The sequence below is a fragment of the Tamandua tetradactyla genome, chromosome 3, assembly GCF_023851605.1.
Source record: "Tamandua tetradactyla isolate mTamTet1 chromosome 3, mTamTet1.pri, whole genome shotgun sequence".
In the NCBI taxonomy this organism is placed as follows: Eukaryota; Metazoa; Chordata; class Mammalia; order Pilosa; family Myrmecophagidae; genus Tamandua; species Tamandua tetradactyla.
In genome coordinates, this window is record NC_135329.1 from 9,303,560 (window position 1) to 9,320,628 (window position 17,069).

At 41.1% G+C, this 17,069-nt stretch overlaps 1 pseudogene; it reads left to right on the forward strand.

The window, feature by feature from the left end:
- Positions 1 to 2,430: 2,430 nt before the first annotated feature.
- Positions 2,431 to 3,502, forward strand: LOC143675948 (pyruvate dehydrogenase (acetyl-transferring) kinase isozyme 3, mitochondrial pseudogene; annotated as a pseudogene).
- Positions 3,503 to 17,069: the final 13,567 nt, after the last annotated feature.

Here is a 17,069-nt window from a genome sequence, read left to right on the forward strand (position 1 = left end):
GCGAGCAAGTGAGCGTGATGGTTTAGGGGTCAGCAGCTGAACGGGAAGGAAAAGATGGGTATAAGAAAAACTGCAGGGGTAGAACAGACAGGATTTGGTGCCTGGTTGGTGTTGGGGAAGGAAGGGGTTGCAGGTAACCTGGTTATCTATAACCAGAACTGGTGACCAGGACAACAGGAAGAGGAATGTGTTGGGAGGCAGGGAGAACTCAAAAGTGAAGGATTTGGTTTTGGACGCAGTGAGTTTAAATGCAAGTGGTCATGACTGGCAAGCAGTTTGATACTGAGACATGAGCTTGACAGAGCAGACGGTGTTAAATTCGAGAGCCATCCAGAAGGGCTTCAGTAGAAGAGGCCGGAGGGTCTTGGGTTGAGAGAACATGGAGAGAGAGGAGGCCTGAAGGCAGAAATATAGAGAACTAGGTTAGGCATCAGAGCAGGAGAAGCAAAATATCAAGAGAAGCGATGTCCAGCAGAGGGTCAGAGGAGAAGCAGTGTGATGGAAAGCTGGGATGAAGAGGGTGGGCTGTACAGCAGGGTAAGGCCGACCAAGACTCCAGCAGAAGAGCTTCGAGGAAGGGCAGAAGCCAGACTGCAAGGAGTTAACTGAGAGCACAGTCACGGGAACTTGGTGGTGAGAAGAGAGGTGGGATGTGTGCTAGTTTGCAAGCTGCTGATATACCAGAACTGGAATGGCTTTTACAAAAGAGGGATTTAAAAAGTTATAAGCTTACAGTTCTAAGGAAGTGAAAGTGTCCAAAGTAAGGCACCAGCAAGAGGTCACCTTCACTCCAGAAAGGCCGATTGGTGAGGAACACCTCTGTCAGCTGGGAAGTCATGTGGCTGCCTCTGCTGGTCCCTGGCTCCTGGGCTCCGTTGCTTTCAGCCTCTGTTCCTGTGGGGGTTCCTCACTTTGCTTCTCTAGGGCTGGCTTTCATCTCTTGGCTTCCTTTGGTTCTCTCCAGGTTCTGGCTTGCTTAACATCTCATGGCAATGTCTGCTGTACTCCAAGCATTTCCAAACATCCGTGTCTCTGTTCTCCACATATGCATTTGTGTCAACTCTGCTGCGAAGTTTCTGTTGGCTCTGGGGCTTCTGTCATTTCTGACTCTCTCCAAAATGTTTCCTTTTAAAAGATTCTGGTAAGTTAATCAAGATCCACCTGGAATGGGTAGAGTCACGTCTCTATCTAATCAAATGTCACACACACAATTGGGTGTGTCACATCTCTATGGAGCCAATCTAATCAAAAGTTTCCAACCTACACTACTGAATCAGGGTTAAAAGAAACAGCTGCCTCCACAAGATTGAATGAGGATTAAAACATGGCTTTTCTAGGGTACATAATATTTTCAAACCAGCACAAGATGCAACCTGAATGGGTTTGCAAGGGCAAGGGAAAGTGTTTTGTAGGGTGGCCACACTTGAGCAAGTTTGTAGGTCAGAAGGTGGGGAATAAAGGGACAATGCAGACTTCAACAACCGGGAGATGAGATGAGGCATTGGTGGAGCTGGTCTCATTAGAAGACCTATACTGGATCTTCAAAGGCAGTGATGTTCAAATGTTTGTTTGTTTTAAACCACGAAACTTTTTTTCAGGCAAACTTTATTCAGAACCCCCAATATATAAAACCTCTGATGCTGAGTTGAAATGAGGGTTGGAAGGGGTCGTGAAAGGCACTTGTCACCCTGGGGAATCAGGTCTAAAGCAAAAAAAAAAAGTCTTAAAAGTTGTGGGGAGACTAAATAGAAAAGAACATCACAAAGCAAGTCTCAATAAATTTCTAAAAAGTGTGAACTCATGCAAAGTATCTTCTCCAACCACGATGCAAAGAAGTTAGAAATCAATATAGAACAGCGAAGGGGGAAACTCACAAATATGTGGAAATTAAACAATGCATTCTTTCTTAAACAACCATTGGGTAAAGAAGGAATCACAAGGAAAATTAAGAAATATCTGGAGATAAATAAAAACAAAAGCACAACATACCAAAACTTTGCAGATGCAGCAAAGGTGGTGCTCAGAGGGGCTCTGCATTGAAAAAGGAGAGCACAGGGTTGTGAATGGGCAGCCCCCTGGGAGAGGTCTGGGGGAGCCCAGGGTGGCCGGCAACACCTGCCCTGGGAGACCGAGGCTAAGGCCAGCGTCCCCTGCCCGCAGCCCCTCTGCACTGGCCCTTGTGGCCACCTGGCTACTCCTGATGGCTCTGCAGCAACCGTGCCCAAAGAGTACAAGCGTGGCTGGCTGTGACCGCTCCCCATCAAGAGGTTCCTGGGGGCGGGCCACGGTGGCTCAGCAGGCAAGGACGCTTGCCTGCCATGCCAGAGGACCTGGGTTCGATTCCCGGTGCCTGCCCATGTAAAAAATAAATAAATAAAAAAAAAAGAGGTTCCTGGGCTGCAGGAGAAATAATGAATGTAAGAGAGTATCATGTTTCTACTAAAGGAGCTTCCTGTGCACCTGGCTAACACAACAAGAGGAAATTTTCTGCCAGATAACTTGCTTAACCTGTCTTGGGTGGGATTGGTGCAGAGTTGGCATTCTAGATGCAGAGCCTTCTTGAGCTTTTAGAATATGAAAATAAGAGCCCTGAGGATCAATAGATTTTGGATAACTTTCTACAAGTCTTGATTAAAGTCAGAAAAAGACATAATGATGTGGTTCCTATACTGGCCCAGGGAGTCATTAAATATAAGAAGTATGGATTTGATCCTTTGATTGGCAGTAAAATCTGCTATTTTCTGGATTGGTTTTATAACAACTGCATCTCTCTCTACTTGCTTATTAACCAGCACACACTTCTGTTTGGTGGTAACCCTCATTCTGCTCAAACTAAACATATAGGAAATATTGATCCTACTTGTAATATGGCCAGTAGTGAAAAGATGCTTATGAAACAGCCTAGATGCTGTATGAACAGTATTAGCTGGTAGCTGCAGAGCTGGAAATGGAAGAATTAAATGCCAAAGCTCCAGACAACCTATTCAGATGCTTATGTGCCCTTTTTCACATGCTATCTGTGTTGTTCCAGAATGCCGTGAGAGCAACAACAGATTTATATAAAGATAGAAAAGATGCAGCTCTTAAAACCCTTGTTACTTTGGGAAAAGAAGACTCATTCATTAAGATAAGTGTCCAATATGATGGTTTTCTGCTTTGAAAAATAGATAATCTTTCTAACTATGTGTATTCAGCTGCTCCTGAACAGAAGCTACCCCTTTGGCTGGATTTGGTTATGCTTTGCCAGTTTCTCATCTATATGATAGATATTTTCAAGAATATCTAAAACTTTATTCCATAAAAGGAATGAATAGTGGTGATGTCATTTTTGAGGGGTCTTTCAAGTGAATCATTTAAGAGACTTCCTGTCGTTAATAAGTCAGCATGGAGCCATTACAGACCTCACCTGAAACTGATGATTGGAGCAATCCTAGCAGAACCCAAACATGCTTCAAAATACAGGGTTAAACAGGACAATATCAAGACCGATAGAACTTTCTAGAGAACTGAATGCTCTGGTCCTCTCTGTGAAGAAAAACTGCCTTCTGCAAGTCAACCATAGAGAACTCCTTTCTTCCATCAACTATGAACATGGCAAGTTGGTTAATCCAGCTTTGGAATGTATATTTTCTCTGTTTCACCTGGACCTTTGCCTTGGAAGCTATTCCTGTAGTTATACCAGCATTTCTACTAGACTAGTAACTTGAGTAATTTTTCATAGTATCTTTCTCTGTAGTGTGACTGCTGTCACAAATGAGCACAGAGCCTCCCTAGGACTCTCATGTCCTCAAATCCTGCATCTCACTGTCATAGCATTGAGTGTCTACAATCTCTACAGTATTCTGAGTATCCTCCCCATTCTAGACACAGCAGATACCTACTGTTGCTCTTTGTGACCAAATACCATGTTCTTCTCAAACACTGTCTGGAGCACAGGGAATCTGGGAGTTGAAGATATCAGCTGAAAGTCCCAAAGCTCATCTTCCCTCAAAGGGATTCCTCATCTACTCTCTGACTTAGACTTTTACCTTCCTCCATCTGATCATGTTCTCACTGTGGGATGTGGGCACTTTCATGTTAGACCTTACTTGTTGGTGCATTGATTTTATTTTAAAATTCATTTGTCTACTTCTGTTCTGTTGATTAAAGCATACCGAAGGTTAAAAAAAAAGAAGAAAGACCTCAACTAAATAATATAACCTCATATGTAGAAGAACTAGAAAAAGTGGAGCAAACTAAATCATAAGTGAGAAGAAGGAAGGAAATAATAAAGAATAGAGCAGAGATACTTGAAACAAATAGAAAAATAATTGAGAGATTTGATGACTCCAAAAGTTGGTTCTTTGAAAATATCAATAAAATTGACAAACTTTTGGCTGGACTGACAAGGAAAAAAAGAGAGAGATCACAAATAATGAAAGCCCAAAATGAAAGGGGCAACATTACTACTGACTTCACAGAACTAAAAAGGATTACAAGAGAATTTTATGAATAATTGTACGGCAACTCCTAGATAACGTAGATGAAATGGAAAAATTCCTAGAAACACACAAACTACCTACACTGACTCAAGAAGAAATAGATAATTTCAACAAACCAGTAAGAAATAAAGAGAGTAAATCAGTAATTTTAAAAAACCTACCAAACAAAGAAAGCCCAGGACCAGATGACTTCACAGGTGAATTTTACCGAACATTCCAAGAAGAATTAACACCAATCCTCAAACTGTTCCAAAAATTGAAGAGGACAGAATACTTTCTAGTGAATCCTATGAAGCAATATCACCCTAATATCAAAGCCAGGTAAAAATATCACAGGAAAAGAAAATTATAGACTAAATCCCTCATGAATATGAACACAAAAATACTCAACAAAATACTAGCAAATCAAATTAAGGATGTTATTAAACAAGGATGTAAAGGATTTGTACACAGAAAATGACAAAACATTGCTGAAAGAAATGAGAGAAGACCTAAATAAATGGAAAGACATTCCATGTTCATGGATTAGGAGACTTAATATTAAGATGTCAATACTACCCAAAGTGATTTACAGATTCAACACAGTCCCAGTCAAAATTCTAAATTTCTTCACAGAAATGGAGGGGCCAGTCATAAAATTAATATGGAATGGCAAGGGACCCCTCATAGCCAAAACCATTTGAAAAAGAACAAAGTTTTCTTATTTCAAAACATATTACAAAACCACAGTAATCAAAAGAGTGTGGTACTGGCAAAAGGATAGACAGATAGAACAATGGAATAGAATTTGGAGGTCAGAATTAAACCTGCTTTTCTATGGCCAGTTGATTTTTGACAATGCCAAGTATATTCTATGAGAAAAGTATGGTTTCTTCAACAACTGGCAGCTATCCACATGTAAAAGAATGAAATTAGGTTCCTAGCTCACACCATATACTCAAAATGGATCAAGTACATAAATATAAAAACTAAAACCATAAAACTCCTAGATATAAAGATATATCTTCAGGGCCTTACACTAGGGAATGGATTCTTAGACTTGACACCCAAAGCACAACAAAAGAAAAAAATAGATAAATTTGACTTCATGAAAAATTAAAACTTATGTGCGTCAAAGTACATTAGTAAGGAAAGAAATGACAATCTACAGAATGGGAGAAAGTTGAAAACCATGTATATGATAAAGTTTTAATATCCTGAATATATAAAAAATTCCTACCACTCAACAATAAAAAAAGACAAACAACCCAATTTAAAAATGGGCCAAGGACTTGAACAGACATTTCTCCAAAGAAGATATACAAATGGCCAATAGCACATGAAAAGCTGCTCAACATTAGTCATTAGAGAAATGCAAATAAAAACCACGAGATACCACTTCATACCCACTAGAATAGCTGTAATCAAAAAATGGAAAACAACAAGTGTTGGAGAGGATGTGGAGAAATAGCAACACTTGTATATTGTTGGTGAGAATGTAAAATGGTGCAACCATTTTGGGCAACAGTTTGGTGATTTCTCAGAAAGTTAAGTTTAGGATTACCATATAAGCCGGCAATTCTACTGTGCTGTTTTGAAACTGTTGTGAACCCCAGAAAAGCCATGTTTTTTAATCCTGAGACAATAATGTTGGGTGGGACCTTTTGATTGGGTGGTTTACATGGAGATGTGTCTCCACCTGTTCAAGGTGAATAACTTACTGGAGTCTTTTAAAAGGGAACCATCTTGGAAGAACTGACAGAGCCAACAGGAGATCTAGAAGTTTGGAGATGGAGAAAGAAAATGCCTCCAGGGAAACTGTTTGAAACCAGAAGCCAAAGAACCAGCAGAGGCCAGCTATGTGCTGTCCTCAGCCTGTCCCAGTTGACAGGGGTGTTCTGGACCTATCAGCCTTTCTTGAGTTAAGGTATCTTTCTCTGGATGCTTTAGTCTGGACATTTTTATAGCCTTTGAAATGTAAGCTTACAACTTAGTAGATATCCTTTTTTTTTTTTTGCATGGGCAGACACTGGGAATTGAACCTGGATCTCTGGCATGGCAGGCGAGAACTCTGCCACTGAGCCACTGTGGCCTGCCTTAATAGATTCCCATTTTAAAAGCCATCCCATTTTTGCTATATTGCATTCCAGCAGCTTTAGCAAACCAAAACACCCACTCCTACGTATCCAGTTTACAAAAGAAAAAAAAAAGGAAAGCCGGAACTTGACCTGATATTTTTGCACCAGTGTTCATATCATCAGTATTCACAGTAGCCAAAAGGTGTTAACAACCAAGTGTCCATTAATAGATGAATAAACAAGAGGTGGATACATACAATGGAATATCATTCGGCTATAAAAAGGAATGAATTTCTGATCCATGGTACAACATGGATCAACGTGAAGGCATCATAGTGAGTAAAATATGCCCGATACAAAAGGAAGAATATTGTATGATTTTAATTATATGAAATAGCTAGAATATGCAAATTCATAGGGATAGTAAGTAAATTAGAGTTTGTCTTGGGTGGGTTGTGGGGTAATGGGAAGTTAATGTGTAATGGGTAGAAAGATTCCGTTTGGGGTGATGGAAATGTTTTGGTAATAGATGGTGGTGATGGTAGCATAACGATGTGAATGTAATTAATACCACTGAACTATATACTTAAAAATTGTTAAAATGGGAAATTTTATGATATATATATTACCACAATAAATATTTTAATAAGAATATAATGACTTTAGTGAAGTAGGAAGGGATATATTTTGCTTTAGGCATGATGGGGATGTTGAAACTGAGTTTAGAAGAGTCACTGTGAAAAATGAGCTACTGATTCAAATTGAGCTGGGAAAGAAATGGGATTTCCAAGCAACACAGAGGTTGCTTGAGTTAGAGTGTGTGAGTGAGCAGTGTGAACTTTGGCACCTCGCCTGTCTCCATCAGTGTTGACAACCTCAAGCAGAAGCAAGATGGCAGTGGTTGCCCAGTTTAAGGACTGACACAGCAGATCTAATGGATGGCTGGGACATAAGAGAATCTCAGCAGCTTTCAAGGACATGGTAGAGAGAGCCAATATTTTGTGGGCTTCCCCATTTGCCAAGTCAGACAGCAGGGATTTCAGTTGTGCCCAAGGAGGCACTGGTATCAATTGGTATCAGTGGGCACACAAGATGACTTTAAAGGACAAGACATTAATAAATTTGAGTTAGGGACTTCCGAGTCAAGATGGCAGCTTAACAATGTGCGCGTTTTAGTTCATCCTCCAGAACAACTACTAAATAACCAGAAACAGTACAGAACAGCTCCTGGGGCCACGTCAGTGACCAGACACACAGCATACCCAAGTCTGGACCAGCTGGACCAGCTGCGAGCACCCCCCAGAACCGTGAGTTCCCAAAGCTGCGGCGGCCAGCGCCCCTCCCCCACAGACCGCTTCCCAGAGGGGAAAGGAAAGAGACTTTTACCAGCAGCAGGGACTGGGCACAATCAAACGCCAATGGTGGAACTAATTAACAAATTCTGACTACTAAAAATAGGCCCCCAGCTTAGGTGAAACTGATCAAAGCAGAGGTTGCTCATTTTTGCCCCAGCGCCAAGGGGGCAGGACTGACAGAAAAAGGGGAAGAAAAAAGAAGGAAACAGCGGTTTTTGTGGCTGTGTATCTACAAAGGCTTGACTGCCTCTGGATACAGCAGCAGGACTTTTCAGGCTGCAACTGCCCCAGGCATAGGCAGAAGTGAGCTCTTTTGGGGGCTTGGGGGCTTGTCTGGAGCCTGTGCCTTCCCCAGGGGAGGGGTGAAGCCCAACCCAGGTGGAATCCCTCCCTCAAGGAATTCAGACCCCAGGTCTTGGTAATTTGAAGCCATTAAAACCAGCATACAACCTCTCCTCTGTCTCCACCCGCCCCATCCCCCCCAGCAGGGAGAGTCTGCCAAAGTTAAAGGTACCACATCATCTTATGCTGGTGGGACCTGCAGTCAGACAAGCACCACACACAGGGCAGGATAAGAAAAACAGAGTCCAGAGACTTCACAGGAAAGTCTTTCAACCTGCTGGGTCTCACCCTCAGGGAAAACCGACGTAGGTGACTCTTTCCTCCTGATAGGAGGCCAGTTTGGTCTGGGAAAATCTGGCTGGGGTCAATAATATCTAAGTAGACCCTCCTAAGTGTGTGTGTGTGTGGGAAAGGCACCACACAAGCAGGGCAAGAAACAAGAAAACAAGAACTGAAAAATTCTCCTCTGTTAAACAAAACTTAAGCTAGAGGTCCAGATAAAGCTGAATGGAATGTCAAAGAACAGATAGACAACAAATTCATCCAGCAAGAAAACCCTAGATAAAAGAAGTGAAAGCAATCTCCAGAATAAACTAATTAAGGTAATTAAATGCCTAGACGCCAGCAAAAAATAACAAATCACACTAGGAAAATTGAAGATATGGCCCAGTCAAAGGAACAAACCAACAATTCAAATGACATAAAGGAGCTGAAACAATTAATTCAGAATGTACGAACAGACATGGAAAACCTCATCAAAAACCAAACCAATGGTGAGGGAGGATATAAAGAAGACAAGGAAAGAACACAAAGAAGAAACCGAAAGTCTGAAAAAAAAATAAATTTGAGTTACAAGTTTCTGATGCATTTTTAAAAACAAGATACATAACAGAACAAAAACAAATCAATACAATTTAGACTAAAATGAGCTGTGCTGAATGCGCAAATGCTTGCTACAAGGAGAAGTGGACACAACCACGCCTGTCTGGGCAGGGCTGATGGCATGGCACCTGCTCATCCCCATTTGCAGACTAGTCTTTTAGGCTATAATGTGCCAGCTTAGCAGGACACTTGGCTATTTCAATTTTGGGAAAGAAGGGAGACATATTGGAATTCAGCCACACCATTCCTGTAGGTAAGCACATGCCTGTGTGAAGCAGGAAGTATACAAACACAGCAGTGATTTTGGCACTAAGATGGTAAAAAAAAAAAACAGCTGGTCGTTGGTAAAAAAATAAAGCCAAGTTTTCACGAGGCTTCCCTAGCCTTGCTTCTCTGGTGCTATTGGTATGTCAGAGCACAGGCTTTGGAGACAGATATCCCTCTGAGAAGAGCTTTATCATGTCGCAGCTCTATTATATTGGGCAGGTGGCTCTACTTCCCTGATTCGCAGATTCTCATCTGCAAATTGGGCAGTTAAAAGATTTAAATGACTTGTGTATGTGTGGGTACTTAACACAGAATCTAGCACCCAGCAGACAATCAGGAAATATCAGCTTCCTTCTTTCCCTCCTTAGTGGTTCCTCCCAGCCTCTGCCAATCCTCCATACTTTGGAAACCTAAGATCCCTCTGCTCTCTGGCACCTTCTCAGGAGACTGAGATTTAAGCTACCCAGAAAAAGAAAAAGGAAACATTGCACATTTTCCTTCTAGCGGTGAAACAAGTCCAGTGCAGATCGGTATAATAAATTACAAGTTCATACTTGATGGGGTATGAATCAGAGGTTTAGGTCTAATTTGCAAATACATTTCTGAGTCATTAGCAATACATCACTGTGACAAGAGTTACTATCCATGACTAAATACCACAGTGCAGAATAATAAGGCATCATTAACTATGTCACATGCATTTGGCCTGTCTATAAGGTTACCTCTGTATATGTCACTCACATTCATTTGCTTATAAATGTTATAATGAGGTGATGACTGAGAATATTAGGGAGCCATAGAATAGTGCAGTCTGGACCGCTTAAGCCCAGAAATGTCATAGCATTCTAGAAAGGAGCCCAGGCAAGGGCATAGTGGAGATCTAGAAAGATATGACTTTGGAGATGATCCATGAAGAACCCAAAAATCCAGGGTGAAACACCAGTGCTGTTTTTCAGAGAGAGCTGGAAGTAGGCTCAGTAGCTATCAAACATGGCACTTGTTAGAGCTCCTTGTATGTCTGATTTAGGGTTCAGACCTAAGAGCAATTCTTTCAGAGGCAGGATGGGTCTGGCCAAGAGGAATTAGGACCCAGAGAAAAGACATGATTGGGGTGGAGTGGGGTGGAGATGACTCAGCAGCAGGTAAGGGGCTAAGGCCTAGTACAGTTTTCATGTGTGCTGTGTGTGGGGTGATGTGTGTGTATGTGTGTGTGTGTGTGTGTGTGTGTGTGTGTGTGGCCTAGAAGATAGGAGAGGATGCCAGTTGTTGAGTATCACTTCCAGTGGTCCTCAGGTGAGCTCCCTGATGGCCAGGCAGTGTGTTGCTGGGTTGTAATACAGAGGTTGTGACCCACACTCAAGCAGCTGGTATCATGGAGGTCTGCGAGCCAGGTGCTAGACCCAGCTAAGATTCAGAAGGGGATGGAGGAACCAAGCCAAAGCTCTGTTTCCTGGGATCTGGGTAGTGTACACTGCTAGGGACCATGTCCAGCCTCCCCTGAAAACAGCCCTGCTCACAATCCTTGAACACTCTCCTCTGTAATGTTTCTCACAGCTAGTTGACCACTGCATTGGGATAATTGGTGAACTTGTCAAAAAATGCTAATTGCTAGGCCTCATCCCAGACCCACCATGCTAAAGGTTGGAGCTAAGCATCTATACTACAATGTCAGCTCCCCAGGATGATTCCCCTCACACAGAAGTCTGAGAATCACAGGACTAAGGCTAATTAATTAACTCTCTCTTGATCAGCAGCAGGTGCCTCCAGGTGCTTGGGTAGGGCCAAGTGGCTGCAGATGTGGGCAATGGGCACCAACCCTACACAGCAACACCACAGCCCTGCCCCCTCCTGGGGCAGCTTCTCTGACACCTTCTTCAAACAAATGAGAAAAAACCCAAATATGCAAGAGTAAGAAAATGGCACATCACCTGTGGTACATCAACTCAGTGAATTAGGCAGTCATTAAAATTATTATAAAGTTAGTGTTGAAACTAAGGGAAATATCTACAAAATATTATTACATAATATAATATTTTATTAAATGTAGAAATAGCTACATCATTATTATAGCTATACAAAATATGGAAAAAAGCAATATGCAAAAAAGAAAACTCATGAGAGTTGTAGTAGATAATATTTGTCATATTTGTTCCTTAAAAACTTCTAAAATGTGTAATGGTGTTTCAATTATTAAAAATATTTTTCTCGGGGGTGCAAAGGTAGTTCAGTGGTAGCATTCTCGCCTGCCATGTAGGAGAAGCGGGTTCAATTCCCAGCCTCTGCATTTTACCAGCTCCCCCCACCCCAAATTTAACAAATGGTGCTGCAATAACGGGATAGTTACATGGCAAAAGAATGATATGTGACCCCACCATAGAGCATACACACAAAAAATACTTTTCTACTGTCTTTTTCTTCCCTGAATTACAAGGCGATAAACCCAACTTAGGACGGACCCCTGCAATAACAGAGCTGTATATAAGGGCTCAGTTTTCGCTAACCTTGAGAGGTTGAAAAGCGTGCCCCGTGAAACAGCCATCAGACACGCTGGCTGGAGGTTCCAGGTGCAGCTTGTTCTCAGCAGCTCTCCTTAAAGTAGCTCGTTAATGACCCAACGCAGGTGCGAGTGAAGCTGGACCGTTTCTTGGCAGCTGTTTAAGCAGCAGGGAGAGGGATAAGGTGTGGGCTAAGGATGATAAATAGCTCAAAATCTGATTTTTTACATGGAGAGCATGTGGACGCGCTGCATTCTGAGTGCTCAGCCTCTGCTGTAGCAGAGTGCAGATTCCCGCCTCCGCCCTAAAGGGATGGAGGGGGAGGCAGGTCTGAAAGATGCCCAACTTCCCTTCACAGCCTGGGACGGAGGGGAGCCGCGATGACAGCCTATTTGTACCCCAGGGTGGAAGCGCCACGGGCAGGTCAGTCTCCAGTGGAACTGCACAAGCAAAAGGTGTTGCTATGCAAGGAAATACAGACAGAGAAATGCTAGCCTGAATGTCAAATTTTAAACTCAGTGAGACAGCAAAATCGTCTTCCCTTGGGGGAAGAAGGCAGTAGGACGGAACGCCGGCTCCTGAGATGTAAGTTGAAACTCGGAGCATTGTGTTGGAGAGAGGTGGCCAGAAGAGGGTTAGTCTGGCAGTGTTGTCGGGCTGAGAGTAAGAAAAGCACCTTTTCCAGGGGCAACAGTCCACGGTACTGTTCAGCCTGATGCTGCCAGTTGCACTCTGTAGTTCTTCCAACTCCTAGTAACACGAAGAATGCAAAAACTCAATCTCTGGATTAATCCCATGCGTGGTCCTTGACTATGGTCCTGTAAATTGGAGGTGACTAACTAAAGGATTGTCAAGATTTACAGTTACTAACTAAAAGATATGTTTCTGGCTTATAGATAAAACTTGAAGCTGTGATGCACTAAAATGAAAAAAGTACAAAATTTACATAATAGTTTTAAGGCTATAAAGTCTCCTGAGGCCACATCCTCCTGGCACAGTGTCCCTAATTTAGGTGACTGGCAGGAGGGGTGCAGGGGGTGCAGGCCTGGTCCTGCTAGCTCAATGGTAAGACGAATGTAAGCATGAATAGCTAAAGGGGAAAAGGAATGTTAATACACAAGCTCTCTATTCTCTCTACAAACATGGTAAGCCTTAATCCGTGGCTCTATTTTATTAGATGATTCACTAAATTATCTCCATTCCTTGAAGATGAGGAATATATTTCATACATTCTTATCTTCAAAATATATGGGCCTTCATATTTGTTGATGTCAGTTAATACCTACAAAACAAACTCAAGTCAAGCTTTAACATACAATAATTTCTAAAGAAAATTGGAACATACCATAATTTATGGTTCAACATACCATAACTTATAGGATGCAGTTAGTGTAGGACCTAGAGGGAATTTATCGTTCTAAATGCCTACATTTAAACGAAAGAAAGACATCAAAACAATAACCTGAACTTTCACTTTAAAACACTAGAAAAAGAAGAGAAACCAAACCCCAAACAAGCAGAAGGAAGCAAATAATAAAGAGTAAAATGGAAATCACCGAAATAGAGAATAGTAAAGTAATAAAGAAAATCAATGAAATCAAAAGTTGTTTTTAAAAAATATCAACAAAATTAATAATCTTTTAGCTAGACTGACCAAGAAAAACAAAGGGGTTGGGGGGAAAAGCCCTGGTTACTAAACTCAGCCCTGGAAGAGTGGTCATGACTACCCGCCTTAGAGAAACAGCAGGAATTAGGGGCTGTGGGAAGAAGGCAGAGCAGGAAGCTCGGGAAACCAGTCCCTCCTCAAAACAACTATCGAACTAGCAGCAAGTCTCTGAATCAGCTACTGGGCAGCTCTTTTCTTTCTGCTTCTCAGCCCGAATCATTTAAGTTGTCTTGTGTGAGTTCACTGTTTCTTTCTTCTGCCACCTCCAATCTGCTGTTGAAACTGAGTCTTCTTCATTTCAGTTATTACATTTTATTTTTCATTTCAGTATTTCTCAGGGGAGATTCCCATATTGCTCATTCATTATTTTCGTCATATTCTTTAGTTCTTTCTTTATGTTTTCCTTGAACTCCTTTAGTATTATTAGATCATTTTTTAAAAATTTCTGTCTGTTAAGTCCAAAGACTGGTCCTTTTCATTGATTCTGGCTTTTAATCTTATTCCTTTGGATGGACCATCATTTCCTGTGTCTTTATTGTCCTGTAATCTTTTGTTGCACACTGCACATTTTAATATTTGAAAGTGTTAACTCTGGGATTTAGACCCAGAACTGTCCCTTAAATATGTATCCAACTAGTGATATGACAGAGATTTTCTCAAATGCCAGGAACTAGTAAAAACAAAAAAATTCAAGGTGAAAAAGCACCTTTCACTGTCTTGGCAAATTGTCTCTGCTCTGGCTGGTGGCCTCCTTCACAGCTTAGCCCTCCTTAGCCTGTTTCCTCGCTGGCAGAAAGACATCTGTGGTGCCTGGCACACGCCTACCCCTGCAGACATCAGCTCCTCTATATAAGACCAGAACCCATGAGCATGGGGCACCCACTCTAAGAACTCTCCTCTGTCCTCCCACATCACGACACGCTCTGTCTGGGTGTTTACCCAACTGCATGTTCAAGGTTCCTCCCTCAGTGGAGCCCCATTTTATTCATGCAAGTTCATAACTTGTCAGGGAAGATGACCAGTGGTGATCCTGATTAGTCTAAGTCAGTCCTCATTATCCCATTCCACTGGCTGATGACTGTTGCAGGGATGGTGATGAGGCCAGGTCTGACCAGTAATGAGTGAGTGGAACTCTGCTGGGTGCATCTGGAAATGGCTTCATCATGCTTCTTTCTCTGCACACTGTTATGTCTGGTCCTGAAATTGGAACTACAATAGGCTTCTCATGACCTGTAGGACAACCAAGGTCAAAGCTGAATTTCTGAGGATGGCAGAGCAGAAAGATGGAAGGAACATGGGTGCTTGATGGTATAATTTAGACATCAAATTAACAATCTGGGATTTGGATTTACATTAGCATTTGGATTTACATTTATTAGAATACATATTTCCTTGTGCTTTTGTCGGTTGAATTGGGCTCTTCTGTTATGGTAGCTTAAGACCTCTGATGTCCTGACCTTCTCTAGACCAGAATAATTGTTTCTCTGGACCCCCAGTATCTAATAGGTTCCTTTGTCAACCTTGATCTCAAGCCCTACTTCCTTTGGGATCTCTTACCTTCTTTCCTTCAGCACAGAATGCCTTCCAGTAGTCAGCTCTCTTTCTAGTCGGTCTCTCTCTGGGAAAAAATCCACTCTCATGGAAGAACTTAGACTGCCTTCTCTGCCAGCTGACCCAAGTCTACCAAGTATAGGACCCTTAACATGAAAGAGTCTTGAAATTTTTGCGAAAGGACACACAGGAACTAATAAAAACTTGTTACCAGCAAAGAGTGAGAGTGAATATATCTTTTTGAATAGCTTTAAGTATAACTTTGACCTTTGGAATTATGTTAATGTTTTACATAGACAAAATAAAGAATTATATCAATGCTGACAGGAAAAAACTAAAAACTTAAGTATAAAGGAAACAAATGAACTTAACTGTATATTAAATATGTAAAAAAAAAAAACCAGAAAAAGGATTAATTCAAGAAACTTTTAAACACAGTATTTGCTTATATTTACTCAGTCTAAAGATAAAAGAATTATGAAAGTATCTTATAGCTCTATTTATGCTGGTATGGGTATAGTGATTCTGAAAATATTTTGTGTGTACCACTGTAATGGACAATGAATAAACATACTGTTGATGTCAGAAGGTAGGGTTCCACTATGGAGAAGAGGGATCCATATACAGAAAGGTGGGAAGCAAGGAAGAATTCTAAAGAATTGGACTGGGATTAAATTTAGTAGCATGAACCAACTGGTTTGAAACATTTTTAAGCCTTTTTCCCTCAGCTATGGCCACTAGAAGGGACTAGAAGCACTTTACAACTATATTTTAGTTTCTAAACACCATTTCCACCCCCCCCCAAAAAAAAAGAACTAGGGCTTTTTGGAGAAATTGCTTATTTTGAATTGGTGCAAGAAAAGTAAAAGTTAGGTCTGGAATATCTTTTGGTGCAAGCCAGTAAGGATACACTGAAAAAAAACAGGAGAACATCTCAAAAGAACAGAGAAGATAGCTGGATGTGGTTCTCACTGAGCAGATTGGCTATCAAAAATAACCAATAATGGCATATATGACATACTGAATAAAACAAAGTAGTCCCTGTGTCCGTACTGATGACAGGGAATAGGAACAAATGCACACATTTATACATCCACAGCAGGATACCAGCTGATGAACATAGAAGGAATGACAGTTAGGATTGGGAAAACCACTCCCTTTCTAGCCATCACGGTAAGAACTGATTTAGTCAAGCAGATGTTACAGCTAATGGGTGAAAATAGTTTGAGAAAGGGTAGCTACACAGTCTTAAGGTATTTTACCAGATTATTTATTAATGACAATGGGAAAAAGTGGAAAACCCTGACAAGACACCACCACAGCCAAATGTCAAAATTAATGTCACCATGAAAAAGCTAGAATGGGCACAGCCCAAATTCCCCTACAGAGTGGAAGAAAGATCAAAGATGATAATGGAGTTATACAGAGAAGGTAGGGTTTAACAAACAAGTATGACTTGCTGAATCATATTTCTTCTAGTCTCTAGTATCTTAGAACAGCTAGAAGTAAAAATCTAAAATTGTGGAATTGTAAACCCAAATCAAACTCTGAACTCTGTTCTACAATTTGTTGCAATGCGCTTTGGAATTTACTGCTTTTTTGTATATATATATTTTTTCATACACACACAAAAAAGTCAATTGTGATGATAAAACATAACAAATCAAAACCTAATGGCCACTGAAAAAAATTAAGAATAATTTAAGCCTGGTGTCTTTCCAATATTCTCCCATTCATGATCACTTTTTCCTTTTCCAAAAATTAGCATGTCAACTAAGAGAAAACATCCAAATGTGGTTCTCTTGTTCTTTTAAAATTAGATTTCAGTTTAAATAAGAAACAATACTGCAGAATTTTTAAAAAAAGGCAAAAATTTTGCAGAAAGTGCTGGTATCCAAAAGGAGACAATTTCAATCTCGACACATAAGATAAGGAATTTCATTTTAGCTTTCTCTTCCATTATTTTAGCAAAT